At 32.3% G+C, this 17747-nt stretch overlaps 2 long non-coding RNA genes across 2 annotated transcripts; one reads left to right on the top strand and one right to left on the bottom strand.

Annotated features, from left to right (window-relative positions):
* Window positions 1-240: 240 nt before the first annotated feature.
* Window positions 241-2812, bottom strand: LOC120778436. The gene is made up of 3 exons (XR_005705566.1): window positions 2568-2812; window positions 1976-2394; window positions 241-1857 (listed from the first exon to the last, which is right to left on the bottom strand). It is a non-coding gene; the product is annotated as an uncharacterized LOC120778436 (long non-coding RNA).
* A 3431-nt stretch (window positions 2813-6243) lies between these two features.
* LOC120778435 lies at window positions 6244-16949 on the top strand. Its single transcript, XR_005705565.1, has 2 exons — window positions 6244-6296; window positions 16762-16949. It is a non-coding gene; the product is annotated as an uncharacterized LOC120778435 (long non-coding RNA).
* Window positions 16950-17747: the final 798 nt, after the last annotated feature.

Consider the following 17747-nt stretch of genomic DNA (forward strand, 5'->3'; position numbering starts at 1 on the left):
TGAGCCATATGGCGTTAGCTGTTGAAATAAAAAAAAATAAATTTTAAATATTTTGAAAATTTTTATGGAGCAAAAAACGTATAAAAATATTAATAAAACAAATTTTGTTTTTTTTTTGCTTTTTAATATTTTTTTGTTTTAATTTAAAATTTTTTTTTAATATTTTTGTTTTTGTTTAACATTTTCTTAATGTTTTTTTTTTGTTTTACATTTTTTTAATGTTTTTTTTTTTGTCTTTGCTTTTAACAAATTGGAATTTAAATTTTTATTAGCAAATAAATAATTTATATATTTACACACTCGTCTGCTCTTCATAGCGCTCTTTGCATATTGTCATACATACATATATGTATGTATATTCACATGTATGTATATATATGTATACATTTCTGCTTCTTACTTCGACTCATTTCACTTTAGTTCCACGCCTACTTCTACTTCCACTTCCACTCGGCTGTTGTTTGCCAGCCATTTTCATTATTTGTGTCTTTTTGTTGTGACTTTCGCTTGCTTGTGTAGCGGCCGCGGCGAATGACGACGATTTTCTTCGTGAATGCCTTCACTGTGAATTATTAGAAAAGGTCAGTATTTACTTACTAAACTGTATACATATGAATATGCCGGGTATTTTGCCGGTAACGACGACGACACACAAGCAATCATATACATTTGAACATACATACAGACATATATGTGAACATTTGCTATGTGACTTTGGTAGTTTTGGAAAAACGAGCATAAAGCACACATACGACGCTTAACAAGTAAATAAATAAGTAAGATACACAATATGTGGTGTCTTCGCCGGTTTGCCGCCGTTTTGTCAAGCGTGTCTCCCCCTGCGCGTTAACCCCCTCCATTTATGGCATATGACTATCGCTTGTGCGTTGTTGTTTAGTTATTAGCGCTTTTGGTGCGTGCGGGTCGCAGAAATATTTGAGTATATATATACATATTTGTATATTAGTGTGTTTGCTTTTGTTGTTATTTGCATGACGCACACCATAAGTATTTGCGCCTTTTCTTTATTGTTATTATTATTAAAGAACGTTTTGTTCATATTTGGCTTACATAATACTAGCCGTCTTCGTTTCGTCACTTACTCTGTTCACCTTGTTAGTGCTTTGCTCTCATATAAGAGTTCCACATATAGGAGCGTTTACTTCTAGCTGAAAAATACCTTCTACACTGTGTCTTTCTGCTTATGCCAGTCTATCAATTTTATACCACTTAATTGTTCGATTCGCTACTCTGCAAGGTTTTGTACTAAGTTATTGACCAACTTTTTTGTACCTTATGTGTTCAAATTTCTTCTTCAAACTTGCGATATCCACAAGGGGCTACTACGATACTCTTCCAAGTACTTCGATATTATGCTGACCTCTCGAATTGACTTTGGATTGCAACTGGATCTTAGCTACTGCGATGTCCAAATAACTTCTACGAACTTGCGCTAGCCTTCCGTATTGACTCAAATATTTTGTATCTTAGATATTATGATGTCCAAATTTCTTCTACCGGTTATAGCGGTCCGGCTTTTCTTTCGGCTGCCTTTTAGGATCTAGTCGATAGCTTTCTGTAGCCCAAGTCAGCCCATTTTCTTCATTGATTCGGTTTTTGATTTGTCCGTACTAGAAACGCTAAGGGCACAGAAAATGTGCCAAAATTTGGTATTAATTGCTTTAATTAGGGGTCGGCTATGAGCTTGGTTCTCATTATCAAAGTTCTTTTCGGTCTTTCCGGCGGCTCTCTTATATATTCCAGTCGATATCGTTCCGTAGCCTGAGTTAGCTCATTTTCTTTTGAGAATTTCGAGGTGTTTGATTTCTGTGTAACCATAAGATCGTATTAGAGACTCTAAGGGTCCAGAAAATGTGGCAAAGATGATAAAAAGTTACTTAATTAGGGGTCGTCTATAAACTTGATTCCTTTTCGGGTACATAAAGCCGAAAATTTTGAACTTTATTCTCTTTACCTGTTTTCTTATAAATTTTCGTTTAATCCAACTTATTCTCTTGTGCAGAGTATAGGCAGCTCAATTTATATGGGAATAGGTTATGTTAGATGGCTGATCGAGGGAGATCGCATTTGTAGTTATTTATGAATCCATAGAAAAGAAGAACAAGCGTTTAATTTCCATTCTCGTCCGAGACATCTTAAGGTATGTGCTCCCAAGTGTTAAGTTTGACCTACCGAACGCGGACCAGTCAAGAAGGAAGTGTTGAGTTGCTTCCATCCCATCTTCTTCCATACAGCTTCTGCAGATGGCGACTGGTAGGATCCGCTGTCTTACAGCATGTACGCCAATGGTGGCCCAACGCTGGCCAAGCTCGCGGTGGATAAAAATGGTCACTTCCTTACGGTCATATACTTTTATTTCAACCCTTAACAGATCTATAAAGAAGTTTTTCATACATTAGCGTCCTTAAAGCTCAAGGAGAAAAAAAACCAAATTACTATCGTTCAACTTTCTACCAACTCAACACCTGCCCCTAATGTAACAAAAGCTCGTTGGCCTTCTATTTTTTCTAATCTAACCTAAGAACACTTTCCTTTTTGCACAATACCTCAAATTAAGCGCGGCGCTAACTGCACAAAAACAAAAAAAAACATCAAATTCAACTTAACGAAGTGCAGCGAAAAAAGTTAAAACAGAAAGGTGGACACCACAGCGCGCCCGACGGTGAATGGCAGCCAACACAACCAACACCACACTCACAACCAGCGCATTTTAATTATGGTGACAAAAATAAAATTGACTCGGCTGCCTGCACGAAGTGTGAACACAGAAATCTCGTTGCACCAACTGAGACGCAATGGCATAGCGAAAGCAACAACAAAAAGTGCGTTGATGCGTTGAAATGAAGTGGAAGTGCGAGTCGAGTGTGACGGCACAAAGGTGCAGAAGCGCACGTATATTCATATATGTATGTATGTATATGGTATATCATATAAATAGTATGTGGTTTAAGTGGTTTGGTGGTGTGTGGGGCGTAAGGGGCGTGCTTTTGTATAAATATAGGCGCAGATGCAGGAGGCGCTACGTCCAAATGCAGAAATAAGCAGGCAGATTTATATTTATATATATATATGTAACTATATATGTATATATGAGTATATATGCAGATGCTGATACGAAATGTAAATGCACACACACATACATAAGAACTCACATATACAGTCACTTACATATATGTGCACGTATTAAAAATGTATGTATATTACAGCCTGCTGCTTATAGCTTGCTCAGTCGCCGCCAGTGTTCTACCTGTATGCCCCAACATTGACTCTCCGTTAAGATAACCCACACGTACACATGCTTATTGATTATAAGTTTCTCTACCACTCATCGCAGCAGCGCTCTCAGCGGCGAGCAACCGGCCTTTGCAGAGATTTATTGCTGGCAGTATGCTTGTGTGTGTGAGTGCGTGCAAGTAAGTTGTGGGTGTTGTTGGCGTTTCTTTGCACTCGTATATCCGAAATTTTTATCAGCTAGCATTATTTTCTATATGTAAAATGTAGAAAAAGCAAAAATGCTTATTATTTATTTATATTTCATGTCTAAAACGTAAAAATAGTTTGAAGACGTTTTAATTGCAAATCTATGCTGAGTTTAGCATGGATTTGTGTAGCTTAAGCGCTCCCGCCAAATTTTCTATGGGCTAAACTGGATTCGCTATAAGAGCTACAGTGTTCAGTATGACGACAAGTCGAAAGAAAATTAGACAATTTCGCTAACAATCCTAATTGACCAGTGTAGAAGTCTTTGAAAATGGTAAAAGATTATAAATATATATATTTAGTAGTTTTAAACCTATTGGCACAGAAGAGTAGAATTAATTATCTTCATCACATAACCTCAAAATGTATGTGAAAAATTGAAATAACCAAGGTTTTGCATTTTTTTTTATTTTTGTCTTGTACAACTTGTTTTCTGCGACGATAACTAAGCTTAGAATGCACTAAACTCACTGTATTTTCTTTATTTAAGCGGTTATATACAGTTAGAAAACCGAAAAAACGAATTTTCCAGAATATTTTCTAATAACACTTTTAAATTTATTGATTCTAAAATCCGTATTGGGATATCTTGTAACTGTATTTTAAAACAAAGTATTAGCAAAAATATGTATGCGGAAAAGGAACTACAGCTGATCTGCGGGAGCTCAAAAAAGACGCGGTTTGCGGTGGGCACTATATCTCTGAAATGGATCCTCTGAAAATAAAAAAACCAAACACATTTAGGTAGTTAAGTTAAAATAATGTTGAATCTAGTAATTAATCGAAGGAATAAGCAAAAAAAAATTTGAAAAATTGCGTTTTCTAAAAAAATCGATTTTTGAGCATAATTTCCGTCTAAAATTGTTTATAGAAAAAAATATTTCTTCTTCTTCTTCATTGGCGTAAAAAAATATTTACCGGTGAGAAAAAATCTTCGAGTAATTGCTAATAAATGTATTTCAAAAGCTCATGTTAAAGTTTGAGACTAATCGGTTTAGCCGTTTTCGAGTAATTTGACTTTGAAAACATTATTTTGAGAAGCAAGCGTTTAAAGTTCGGCCTTGGACGAAACGCTTTTTGAAATTTGAGTGTAACTTCGAAAATATGCACCGAAACAATATGCAATTTTCTGTGTGTATTTTTAAGGATACGTACATTTAGAAAATAAAATAAAAAGTAAACGATTTTTTGAAAATTCTTACTTATGCATACATATTATTCGAAAAATTCTATTTTTTAATCAAAAAAAAAAATGAATTAAATAATAAAAAAAGTACCACTAATAATGAAAGATTTACTTTTTCTCTTTTTTTTTTAATGAGTATTGAAAGACACTAGTTTTCAATAAAAAATTATCATGTCAAAATATCAGATTCTTTGCAATCGCCAGTAAGTTATTGGTTCCTTGAAATCTTTACTTTCTGTTGGAATAAAATATGTACACATAACTAAGGCGAATTTTTTTAAAAAATGGCCAAAACTTCCCTTAAGTTGAGATCGAGATAAACCTTCTTTAATACTTAACATTCAGACGCCCCTCTCGCTTTACTCTTTCTAAACACAGATCGCCCGTAAGTTGTTTTTCCTTTTATTTTAATTATTTTACTTCTCTTTTCCAATGAGTTTCAGTCGCCTATGATTTTTTTTTATATTTTCAAAAATTAACTAACCTCTGCCTTAACTTCAGGCTTCAGTTTAATTTTTAACAAATTCTTTTTATTATCTATTTTGTTTAACAAATTAACCAAATCACGACCACTGTACAACTGAGAAGTCGACTTTTTCGCAAAGAAAGCCGAAAAAATATATGTAATACTTAAGGGCACGAATGAGAGAGAAATTAGCGAAATGAGTGCATGCACTGTTGTAGATGCGCTCACTGCAGCGAATATGCAGCAGTCAATACATTTTTTCTTTTGTGGGCGCTTGCAATGAGCAACAGCAAATGATATGGCGTTGGTGTAGCAGATAAGCAGGCAAGAGCAATAAAAGCTATTTGGGGAGCTTATGTGAGGAGCGCGCGCGCGCATTGTAAATGAGCGGCAGTCAGCGCACGGGGAAAGCGAGCGCATACCCATACTAAAGCGCATTTGCAACTTTTTCATTTTTCTGGGCGAGCGCATTAATTTTTTCTGCTCACAATATTTAAGTATTTGTTGATTCGGCTTTTTCTGTATCTTTTTTACTCACACATAGGCAGTTGCTGCTTTTATACGTGCGCATTGCACGCGCTTGTGTAGGTGCAGTGGCGCTTGCAGTGAGTATTGCATGCATATGCGTTGGGCAGCAGTTGCAAGTGCGAGAGTGTGCATGGTGAGCACACTTTTTTAAGTGGAGCGCAAGCATGCAAACGACGTTGCGCCCCAACGATGTGTGTGTGTGTTTGCAGCGCAGCGCAACCGGGAGAGTTCGGGAGCAGTCCCACTTTTGCTTTGCATGTGTGTGCGGCTTTTTTGCTCAGCGCTGTGTTGCCGCTTATACCAACATGCGCGCCGCGAATTGGACAAAGCTTAAAGATTGCTCGTTTTGCTCTTTGACGATTGCTCGCCAGCGCGACCCACCATGCGCTGTATGCGCCCGCCGCGCCGCACCGTTGCGTTCCCTAATGTGTCCACACTCAACAGCAGCGCTCGTAAATAGCTGCTCTTGTTGTATTTGTATTTTATACATATTTATGTATACATACAATTTATTTGATTTTTTTCGCTTAGCCATGGCCTGCTCGCCTGCCTGTGTTTTTCGATTTTTGCCGCGCTCGTTCAGCTTCAGTACGTCGTTCACATTTAATCCGTTCGGTAGGGCTGACACGGTTCTCGTCATAGTTTACTGGCCACTGTGTTTTTATATAATTTTATTTTTTGATTTTTTTTTTTTGTTGTAGCTTTGCATTTAGCCAGTTTTTGCGTTTGTGCTTGCTGTTTTGTATATGTGTGATCTGCTGCTTATTTTTTAGGGAATTCTTTGACGCGTTCGCGTTTTCGCGCATACGGTGTGATTTGTTTTTCTTTTGCGCCGTGTTTCGTTGACATTTGCGGTGTGTGTGCGCGCGGTGTTTTTGCTATTGGCGTTTTAGGGCGCGCAGAATCGCGGTATTGCCGAATTGTAGTTGCCGCCGCCACCGCCACCGCTGCTACACCAATGATCGTACATAAGTTAGCGCCGACACCGCGGAAGCTGCTTGGCTGTAGTTGAAGGCGGCGTATGCATAGGCACCAAATTTTATTTTATTTTTTATCCGAAACGCCTTCATATGCTGTTGCGGTCAAGCGGCGGTGCATGTGGCTAGCGCGCGCTGGGTGGTGTTTCGGCGAAGACGCAAAGCAAAAAAATAGTTGAAGAAATTGTAATGTTGCTTCCCGCCTACTTCGCTTGATATTTGGTTGGCGCTGCAATTGGAAATATGAAAAGTGTTGTTGGCACTTCAACTGGCAACATTAAAAGTGTTGCTGGCGCTTCAATTGGAAATAAAAAATATCAAAAGCGCTGTTGTTTTGTTAGCAAAAGCGCGGGGCATATTGCTTGCCTGTTTTTGTTTTCCTTGACAAAATTCATATCAGTCGTGCCAAGAATATACAAGTTCTTCAATAATTTGCACACAAATTATTGGAAAATGAGCGCACGCCTGCAATCGCCTTGCCGTAAAAATGAAAGTCCACTTCTACAAAGCATAATTTCGTAAGCGCGCATTAGAGAACGCTACTGTCAGTGCATAGATTTGTTATCCCTGCTGTATCTGTGAGGCGGCGTATGCATTGGTGGCGCGAGGTTCATCACTCATCCAGCGCGCACGAAATTTTCATATCCCTACATGCATAAATATGGCTACTACTCGACCTCAAACTACATGCTTGCCAGCGCTACCCAAATAAACTAAAGCGCCTTACTTGTATATTTTGTTATGTGTAAAAATATATATATATAAATAAAACTATATATGTATATTTGTGTATAAAAAAACCCAGCGCTTCACCTTTCAATGCACCTTTCCCTTAGCAATTGTATAACAAAAACAACCATCAGTTGGTTATCCCAAAAAACGAAACTCTCTATGTAACTACGCCAACAACTTCGCATATCTGTATATCTTTTGGTAGCTCCAACATACCCAACTGCCGCTGACTCTTACTCGCTTGTATCCACAAATTTCTTTTGCATACACAAACTCAATCCCACTTCACATACGTACTCACACAAATAAGCGCGCGCGCTACTCTCTCGTCACTCACACTGGCTTAGCCAACGCAGTGCTATAAAATAAAAAATTTCGGGCGCTGTCGCTATCTTTGCCCCCGCCGCTTCCACAGCCGCGCCCCTATGTTGCACAATATTGCTTTACCGCACCAACACCGCTGTCATGGCTGAAGCCTCATTGTACCTACCAACGTTGTTAACTTCATGCTTTTTCAATGCCTGTAATGTCTGTTGTTGTTGTGTCCCATGTATTTAGCTCTTGCTCGTGTTGGTTTCGTTGGCATCGCCTGTTCGTTGCTGCTGTGCCGTTGCGCGTCGTCGTCGTTGTGGTCGTCAGCAGCACCAGCACCATCGTCTCTGTCGTAGTCGTCGTCATCATCATCAGCATCGACTGCGTCTTTTTGTTGCTCGCAGGTTTTTTTTGCTGCCTTCTCGCTTGCCTGACTTGCCGCACTATAGCCGTACGTCGTACGAATACTTTTTGCTGCTAGGTTTTCTTCTTTTTTCGTCGTTTTTCTTTGGGGCTTTTTTGTGCCCCAACCAGTGCCTGTCTTCGTTGTTTTGTGTGTTGTACGGGCCGCCGCCACTTATAAGTGTATGCCTTCGTGCTGCGTTTGCGCCAACCGCATGACTGCTGCCATCGAGCGTCCAATTTCTGTCTGCCGGCGAACCGTTCGCTGTTCGTCGACGTTGTGGCCGTAGTCGTTGCGGGTTCTTGAGTGTATGCAAAAGATTTTTGCACATATTCATCTTTTTGGCCGTTTTCGGTGCGTTTCGTTGGGCGCGCTTCTTCGCGCAAAAATTTTTATATTTTCCATCTCTCAAGAAAAGATACACTACAAAAAGCATACACAAGACAATTTTTTTCTTTCTTCTTACTGGCAAATTTCATTTCACTTATTTTTATTTGACTTTGCCAAAAAATCACAAAAAAATCGGATTTTTTCACGACGACGACAACGACGGTGTTGTGTTTGTTGTTGCAATCGACACGACTGTTCCTTGGCGCGTTTCTTTGCGTTGCTCGCGTTTACCGGCAGGCAGTATCTCGACTTTTGTACTGACTTTTGGTTTGGTCTGGAGAAGAATGCGAGACAATTTTCGGTGAACTTAGAAAATTTTGAATTTGTGTTTTTGTCGAGGGAAAATCAAAAGCAAAAACAAAACACATACAACACAAAATCGGCAAAACCGAAATACGCGAACGAAAGTGTGGAAGTGATAAGAAATTGAAAACGCAAAATGCAGAATACTAGTTGATAAACTAAACAAGTGCGAATCAGTATTTGAAATCAATTAAAACGAAATATGAAAAATGAACAAATTAGTGTGCCTTAAATAAAAAAAACAATTCATATAGAAATTAAATAGCTAGAATATACCAAAGTGTTATTAAATAATTAAATTTAATTAATATAATTTAAAAAAAATTAGAATTTATGAAAAAACTATTTGTTCGCATTTTTAATTAAATAAATTAAACAGCAATAATATACAAAAGTGAAACTAAATTATTAAATTTAATTGATATAATTAAAAAAAAATTTAAATATAATTTATATTCGAAAAATAATTTTAATAATATTCTTTCACCTTTTTAATTAATGAATTAAAAATAAATTAAAAAGCTATAGCAATCGAAAGTAACATTTAATAAATAAATTTAATTAATATAATTAAAAACAATTAATTTCTTATGTTAATAAAAAATAAATACATTATTATTAATAATTACTATTATATCGGAGTCGATGGCCAGAGTAGCTTGTACTCCTTTCTTACTATTAGGCTTAATATTTTGTATATTTAAATAATAGAAATAATAATAATAATATTCATAATAATAATGTTTATAACGAATAACTCTTAAGTTAATGAATTTCAAAGCGAAAAAATAAAGAACCATAAAATGTTCAAGAAAATGGTGCCGATAAATAAATAATCAAAACCAAAGAGAAAATAAAATGCAGTAATTAATATCTAAATTATTATATAGTTATTAATAAAGTATTTCGAAAGTAAATATGAAAGAAACCGGACAAATATGAAATTAAAAAAAAATAATTAAAATAAGCAATTTATTTTAATTTCTATAAATAAATTATCTAGTAATAATCATGATTTAAATTATTTTGAACGTATTTATTTTCGGAAATAAAAACTATTATAAAAACCTAAATTATTTTCGAATATAAATAAATATTCATTCAGAATGGCTAAAAATTCAATAAAAAAAGTTTAAGTTCTTTAAATACATAACTTTAGTAAAAAAAATAATTATTTTAATATATGTATTTATAATTAATTAAGGAAAAACGTAAGGTAGAAAAGCAGTTAACTTTATTAAACCAAATTAAAGTACTTAAGCGAATTTGAACTGAAAGAATTACCATTATGATAGTAACTAAAAATATATTTAATTTTGAAATGCTGGGAAATGTATAAAAAATCTTTAAAAATCTCCAACAAAATTTTCTAAAATAATAATAATTTATTTTGGCTAATTGTAAACATAATTAACAAAAAAACTATAGAAAAGTAGAAAATTAAAAAAATTATTTACATAAATAAAATTCATAAAATTTAAAAATTAATTGAATCTTCTTACAATAATGATTTAAATTATTTGTAACATATTTACAATCGAGAAGAAAAAAAGAAATAAGCATTCAGAACACCTAAAAAGTTAATAAAATAAGTTAAAAAACTTAGAGAAAAAAAATTATTATTTTAATATAATTATAATTGATAAGCACAAAAAGTAATGTAGTAAAGCAGTGAACGTAATAAAAACAAATTAAAGTACATTTGCGAATTTTACTGGCATATTTATTATAATAATTAAAAGAGTATTACATTTTGAAAGGCTGAGAAATATATAAAAAATAGTTTAAAATCTTCATCGAAATTTACTAAAATAATAATAAGTGTTTTACTTAATTGTAGTTAATAAAAATAACTGAATTTATTTCAAACAAAAATAAAAAGTTATGGGAATTTATTAATACTAAATTCATTTTGAAGTAAATTTAGTAAAGCCGGAAAATTTATTAAAAAAAAATTTTAATTAACAAAAAATTAATTAAAATATAATTAACTAGGAAATATACAAATTTAATACGGAAAATCTGAGAAATTTATAAAAGAATTGAAAGAATTTAAAAAATAATATGGCAACCAGGGCAAGCAATTCGACCACATGATAAAATATATAGTTCTCAATAAATGACTAATTAATTAAATATGAGTGGAAATTGCATTCGCTAGTTTTACATACATACAAACTTTGTAAAATTTACATAAAAACGAAAAAAAATTAAAACGATTTTGCATTATGCTACAATTTAATAAAAGATATAAAGTCGTTGATTGCTTGAGCATATAGCATTTTAAAATTTTTTAATCATCTTTTTTTACTAAATTATTGATTGCTTGAACTTTAAAAGTATATTTTTATTTTTTTAAAATATTTGTACATTTTTATATTATTGATTGCTTGAGCATTATGAAAATATATAAATATAGATTTTTTTTAAATATTTTTTTTAATATTTTTGGCTTATAGTTAAGTTTTTGTGCTGGAGCATTCTAGTTACATATAACTTACATTTTTTTTAATATGTTTTTTATTTGTTTTTTAATGTTTTTAAATATTTTTTTTTTTTCATTACTAAATTATTGATCGCTTGAACAGTAAAAATATTAATATTTTTCAAATATTCACAAACTTTTTAAAATTATTAATTTAAAATGTAATATAAAACGAATTTTTGTTAACTTGATTTTAAAATAATCTTATTTTAATCCTATTTTTTATGTAATTCCTCTAAATTAATCAACAAATAATAATAATATAATATAACAGGCAGTAAAATAATACACATCCAAGTATTTTGAAAAAAATTGTAACAAAATATTCTTATAAAATTTTTGGCAGATTTCGATTAGAACTTATTTTAGAGTTTTACTATTTATACTTAAAATACTATGAATTTTAAATAACAATTCTTTATATTAAATTTATTCTAATTTTTTCCTTAAGAAAAGTAAAAATATAAACTTGTTTATAAAACACTAACAGAAATAATTTTATTACATAATTATAAAATTTATAAATTAATTATTAAATGAAAAAATATTTATAACTATAAAATATTTAAATATCACCAAAAATAACTGAAAAGTGCTCAATAATGCCAAAACCGAATTCCGCATAGTGAAACTAGACGCAATGTTTTGAATTTCTCGCGCAATCTTCCACACTTTCGTTACGAACGCGTTCGCTGCGCCTAACTCTACGAAAAAAAATATTACAATATTATTTAGCATTGCGCCTTAGAGGCGCACAAACAGCCATAGCAACTACACACGCCACACACAAATCTCAAAAACTAATACCGGCGTCGGTGGCGGCGGCACACACCAAAGCCGCACTTTTGTTGCGGTGGCGCTGTTGGTGGTGGTGGCTGCAGGTGGCGATAGCTGGGTGAATCGCGCGTGATTAGAGCTTAGAACGCACACTTCTTTGTTGTTATTTTCTATTTTCAGTTGGCAAATGCAAAACGCAGGGTGTGCATGTGTGTCCGTGTGTGTGTGCGCTGCTTAGCTGTGAATGAACGGAAGTTTACGTTTCAGAAAACGTTGATTTTTGGCAAAAAGACGCGAAAACTGAAGGCGAAAGCTTAGAAAATGAAAATCATATGCGTTTGTGCATGTGTGTTGCAAAGTGCAGTGTTTAGAAAATGCATAGAATGAAAGATGCTAATACATCAGTGAATGCCACGTTTAGTTGCAGCTGAGTATATTACGTATATTTACTGGCTGTGTGGTTTTTCACTTGCTGGCTTTGCCTGCGTGCGATGTCGTTAGAAATTTCTTTGTACATATGTATGTACATACGTATATGTGGGGAAGAAATGTCTTTTTATAATTTTGAGGGATACATTTATGACACATTAACACAAGAAATTACTTTTTTTTGTGATATTGATTTATTTGAAAATTTTTCTTTGTTTTGCTTAGTTGTTTTACTGAATATTGAAATTTTTTATATAATTGTAGTATATACAGTTATAGTTTTTAGCATACAAATTTGGATTTCGAGAGGAAAATAATAATATTGCAAATAAAATATGCCATATTGTTCATTTATTCAACAGAAATCTTTAATTTTCTCATCCTTTAATACATTTATATAGTATATGATAAATTTAATAATTAAAATAAATAATTTAAATAAAATATACACAAAGTTATTTACTTTTTTTATTTGGTAAATTAATTGTGTGTTAAACACTAAATATAAAAAAAATTAAATTTGTTAATTTTTAAGCTTATTAGTCCAAAACCTATTTATTAAATATTCTAAAATTCGTAGTATTTTTGAAAAAAATGGCTTAGTCAAAAAAAAAATTGCAAACATTTTATGTACTTTTATTTGCCACCTTAACTTTTTGATATTTTCGGTATTAAATTCATAAAAAATTCTAATTAAAAAAACTATAGTAATTAAAAAAATTCATAGTTGCTGTTTTTTAAATATCTTCTTCTTAATTGGCGTAGACACCGCTTACGCGATTAAAGCCGAGAATTAATTATTAAAAAAATATTTTTTTTTAATTTTAGAACAAAAAATTTTACATAAGCTTATATTAACTTAACTTTTAGACATTTTCTGTATTTAATTTATAAAAAAATAAATTAAAAAAATATATAATAATAAAAAAATGATAATAATTAAATAAATTTAAAATTGATATTTTTAAATAAAACTAACTATAATATAATAAAAAATTTCATATAAAAAAATATTTAATTTTAAACAAAAAATTAAATATACGCAAATTATATTTATTTTTGATATTTTTGTAGTAAAAAAACATGAAAAAATTATATGAATAAAAATATTAATTTGCTTTGTTTTTTAAATAATAAGTTAAAAATAATCATGTTGTTTAAATACTATACCAAAAATTATGACATTTTTTTTTTACAAAAAATATTTATACTATACATATACAATGTAAACATATTTCAAGTTCCAGGTAAAATACTTAAATTTTGATCTTTGCTGTAAAAAAATGTTTTATACGCTAAGTTTTGGTTAATTTTTTTTATGAATCGAGCAATAAATTACATTTTAATTCTGATAATATAGGCTTTAATAATAATTCGATGATAAAAATTAGCAAAATAATATTTAATGTAATTTGAAATACAATATAGTGCTCTATATAGTCTATACTAGTCATAAATTAAAACTAAATTTCTCCATTAGTATCTAAAGACTTTATATTCCTTTCTGCCATTGCTTACCCAAACAGCCTGGCACCAAACAAAAACTTAGCTGTAATCTCCTCTCCATTACTTTACCACCACACTCACCTGATACGCGTTTTTCTTTTTGTTGTTGTTCTATTTCTAAAATCTATTTCTATTTGCATTTATCAACCCCTTCTTACACATCCTGTACTCCCACGGCGGCACTAAAGTCGCGCCGCCGACAGCGCGGCATTTTGAACTTGAAATTCTATTTGCTCTTTTCTCGTTACCCATTCATTTGTTCGGCAATCGAGCGCGTATTCATTCACATTTCACATGCCATCTAATCGCTCTAAGCCAACAACAACCGTGTAGGCACCAAGCGCCTACTACCGGCAGCCAGCACAGCGACACACCCCTCATGGGCACACTACGCTCCCTCCCCTCGAATGCCACACAACACCATCCAAGCACTAAATCAATTGTGGCCCACTAAGCACCGACGCCGACACCGCGCCACCTCGCACAATTTCGCTGAATTTATTGTGTGTTGTTGCGTTCCTCAACGCGTTCAATCGTCGTCGCGGCTTTTATTCGTTTTCCGTTTCCCGTTTCCGTCGAATCGAAATGTTTTCTTTAGTATTTTGGTATTTTGTATTTGCTTTTGCAGTTTTAGTTGTAGTGCGCTACGTTTTCGTGGAAAACATAACGAACTCTTGTTGTTTATGCATTTCGGCTATGAAAGAACTTTCACGTGGTTTTTGGTCGAGACGCCGCAGTGCAAAGCACCATAAAAATGCTTTTTATTGCAGAATTTCATTTTTGCTTATAGTTTACTTTTATTTTGTTGTTTTTTTATGTTTAAAATTCTTAGTATGATTTATAAGCAATTACTTTAAAATGCTGTGCCGGCAATTGGAAGAAGTTTTACGAAGAAATTCTTGTTTGTGTTATGAAAAGCTTTTACAATCGCCTTTATGGGACATTTGTGGACAAAAATATATACAGATATTTTTGTGATTCATAGCAATCGATTATCAACTCCGATTTTAAAATAGAAGATAAATATGTAATCTATGGCAAACGAGTTTCGATAAATTTTTTTGAGAATTTTAATAAGAAAATCTTTGAAATAGTCTGGTATTAAAGTTTTTTTTTGAGAAAAATATGGAAAAATGTCCAATAACGAAGGTAGAAGATTTATATAGTATGTGATTTTTGATTATTGATCGAACTTTCCCCAAATTTTTATAAGAATATCTTTAAAAACGTCTGGTGTTCATTGGTTTTAAAAAAATAAGAAAAAAGTTCCAAAAATAGAAGATAAATATGTGATCTATAGCAACCGCGTTTCGGTCAAAGTTTTAGTAAATTCTAATAAGAAAATATTTAAAAATGTCTGGTGTTAGCATTCCTTTTAGAAAAAGTTCCAATGCTGAATTTTGACGATATACTTGTATATGTGATCTATAGCAACGAATTTTCAATCGAACAGCCTCTAAATTTTTATACAAATATCTTCATAAAAGTCCAGTGTTATCACTTGTTTTAGAAAAATAAGGAAAAACTACCGATACTGAAGTTAAAAGATTTATAGGTGATCTATAACAACTGACTTTCTTTCTATAGAAACCGTTTTTCGATCCAACTTCCCCTAAATTCTAATAAGAAAATCTAACAAAAAAGTCTGCTGTTATCTAGAAACTATAGAAAAGTTAAGAAAAAATTCCGATGCTGAAACTCCACTGTGATTTTAAATTTTTATTCTCAAATTTGTTATCCAGAGAACGAACTCTGAAACAGACAAATATGCTTGCCAAAGCATTAAGACTGTAGACTTCAAGCCGTATAAAACATTAGAAGCCGCTCGCTTGTATTGTATTATAAAACTATGAAGTTGAGATTAGTTTGCTTGATATTCCAGTCAAGTATGAAATAAAATATTATCGAAAAAAGTAACAAACACATAACCTAAATAAAAATAAAATTTTGGTTACTACTAGACAATATAAAAATACTTTCTGTCACCAAAAGATAACACGGAACAAAACACATTTTGTAAACTATAAATTGTTGTAGAATATATAAGGTCTATACAGAGAGAAAGTGAGTGTAAGAGAGGGAGAAAGAGTGTGAGAAATTTATAATACCCCTCCACAATATGAAAGTGCTTTCTGTCACTTAAGATTAACATTGAATCAAAACACATTTAGGGCCGTTTTCCTAATGTCTCGTTAGTAACCATCTGTCAGTTAAGTTCTGGTTCTTTACCGAGGGGCGAAGGCTTGGTTAGGTTAAAAACAATGTTATTTACCAAAAGAAAAGCTGGTTAAGTTAACCAGCACTTAATTGACTGCTAACCAGACATTGAGAAAACGCCGCTTAGTAAACTATAAATTGTAGTGGAATATAGAGGTTCTATAGACCAAGGATACATAGGCAGTAAAGGAGGTACAGGTTTCTAATTAAGCGTAAGATCGCTGTCGCGGAATTTCTGTAATACTTTTTTATGAAAATTCTTACATATATTGGACCTACAGTGTTTTGACAAAGAAGTTTTTTGAGAAAGAACTTATAATGTTTTAACAAAGGATTCATGGCGCTAATAATAAAAGGCTTTAATAAAAATTTGTGTAAACAAAAATTACTGTAAAACTTCTTCTTCTTCGTCTACACTTTATTAAGTGTGCTGTTTAAAAAACAGTTACATGTAAAAAACAGTTATAATCCGCATAGCTCTATTACTTGCCTTACAATAAACTAATCTCTCTCATATCTTTTTCTCTTTCTCCTTTGCGACAATTACAGGTGCTTTTTGACTGTTTGGAACCTTTTTAATAATTACGTTGAAACGTTGTTGATTCTTATTAAATATTGTTTTGTTGAATCTGAGGACGAACAAAAACAAAAACAACTCCCAATCAAAGTCAAGGAAACCAAACATATGGCAAGACAACTCTAGGACAAACAACAAAAAAGGAATACCTAAAAAAAACCAACAAAAAACAAATTAAAAAAGAAAACAACAAATCGCGAAAACAACAACAAAAAAGGAACTTATGTGCAATCGTTTTGTTTTTGTATTAACTTAATTAATTAACTAAATAATTTGTAAATAACTAATAATTTAAGTTAATTTTAGTTTGCTTTGGTTTCTTATAAATGCGTTCAAACTAACGAGAGAGGAAAACCAAAAAAACAACGGTAAATCAAAAAATTACAAATTTTTCAAATAAAAAGAACGCTCAGTTTCATTACATTCAGTTACAAATACAACAAAAAAGTGATTTTCTGTTAGTTTCTCAAAATTTAACAAACAAAATTTACAACAAAATTTGGATTACAACTACAACAACTACAACAACAACAACAACTGCAACCACAACAACCCCAAAAATAAATAAAAATAAAAAACAAAATAATAACAATAATAATAAAAAAGCAAACAATACAAACCAACAAAACACACAACACAACTACAACAACAACTAAAAACAAACTACAGCTACAATCGCAACAACCAATAACAAGGATAACAAAACGCAACTACAACTACAACTACAGCAGCAATAAAATAATAACAGTAACAATAATAAAAGCAACAACAAACAACCTACAACAACAAAAACAACAGAAATAAAAATAATATACAAACTTAACAAGCAAACAACTAATAAAACTTTATAAATAAATAAATCCGCAACTAAGCAATAAACCAAACCAACTCCCCCCAAAAAAACACAACAACAATAACATAGTAACCAACGAAAAAGCAAGCAGCAGCAACAAAAGTA

The sequence above is a fragment of the Bactrocera tryoni genome, chromosome 5 (assembly GCF_016617805.1).
Source record: "Bactrocera tryoni isolate S06 chromosome 5, CSIRO_BtryS06_freeze2, whole genome shotgun sequence".
NCBI lineage: Eukaryota > Metazoa > Arthropoda > Insecta > Diptera > Tephritidae > Bactrocera > Bactrocera tryoni.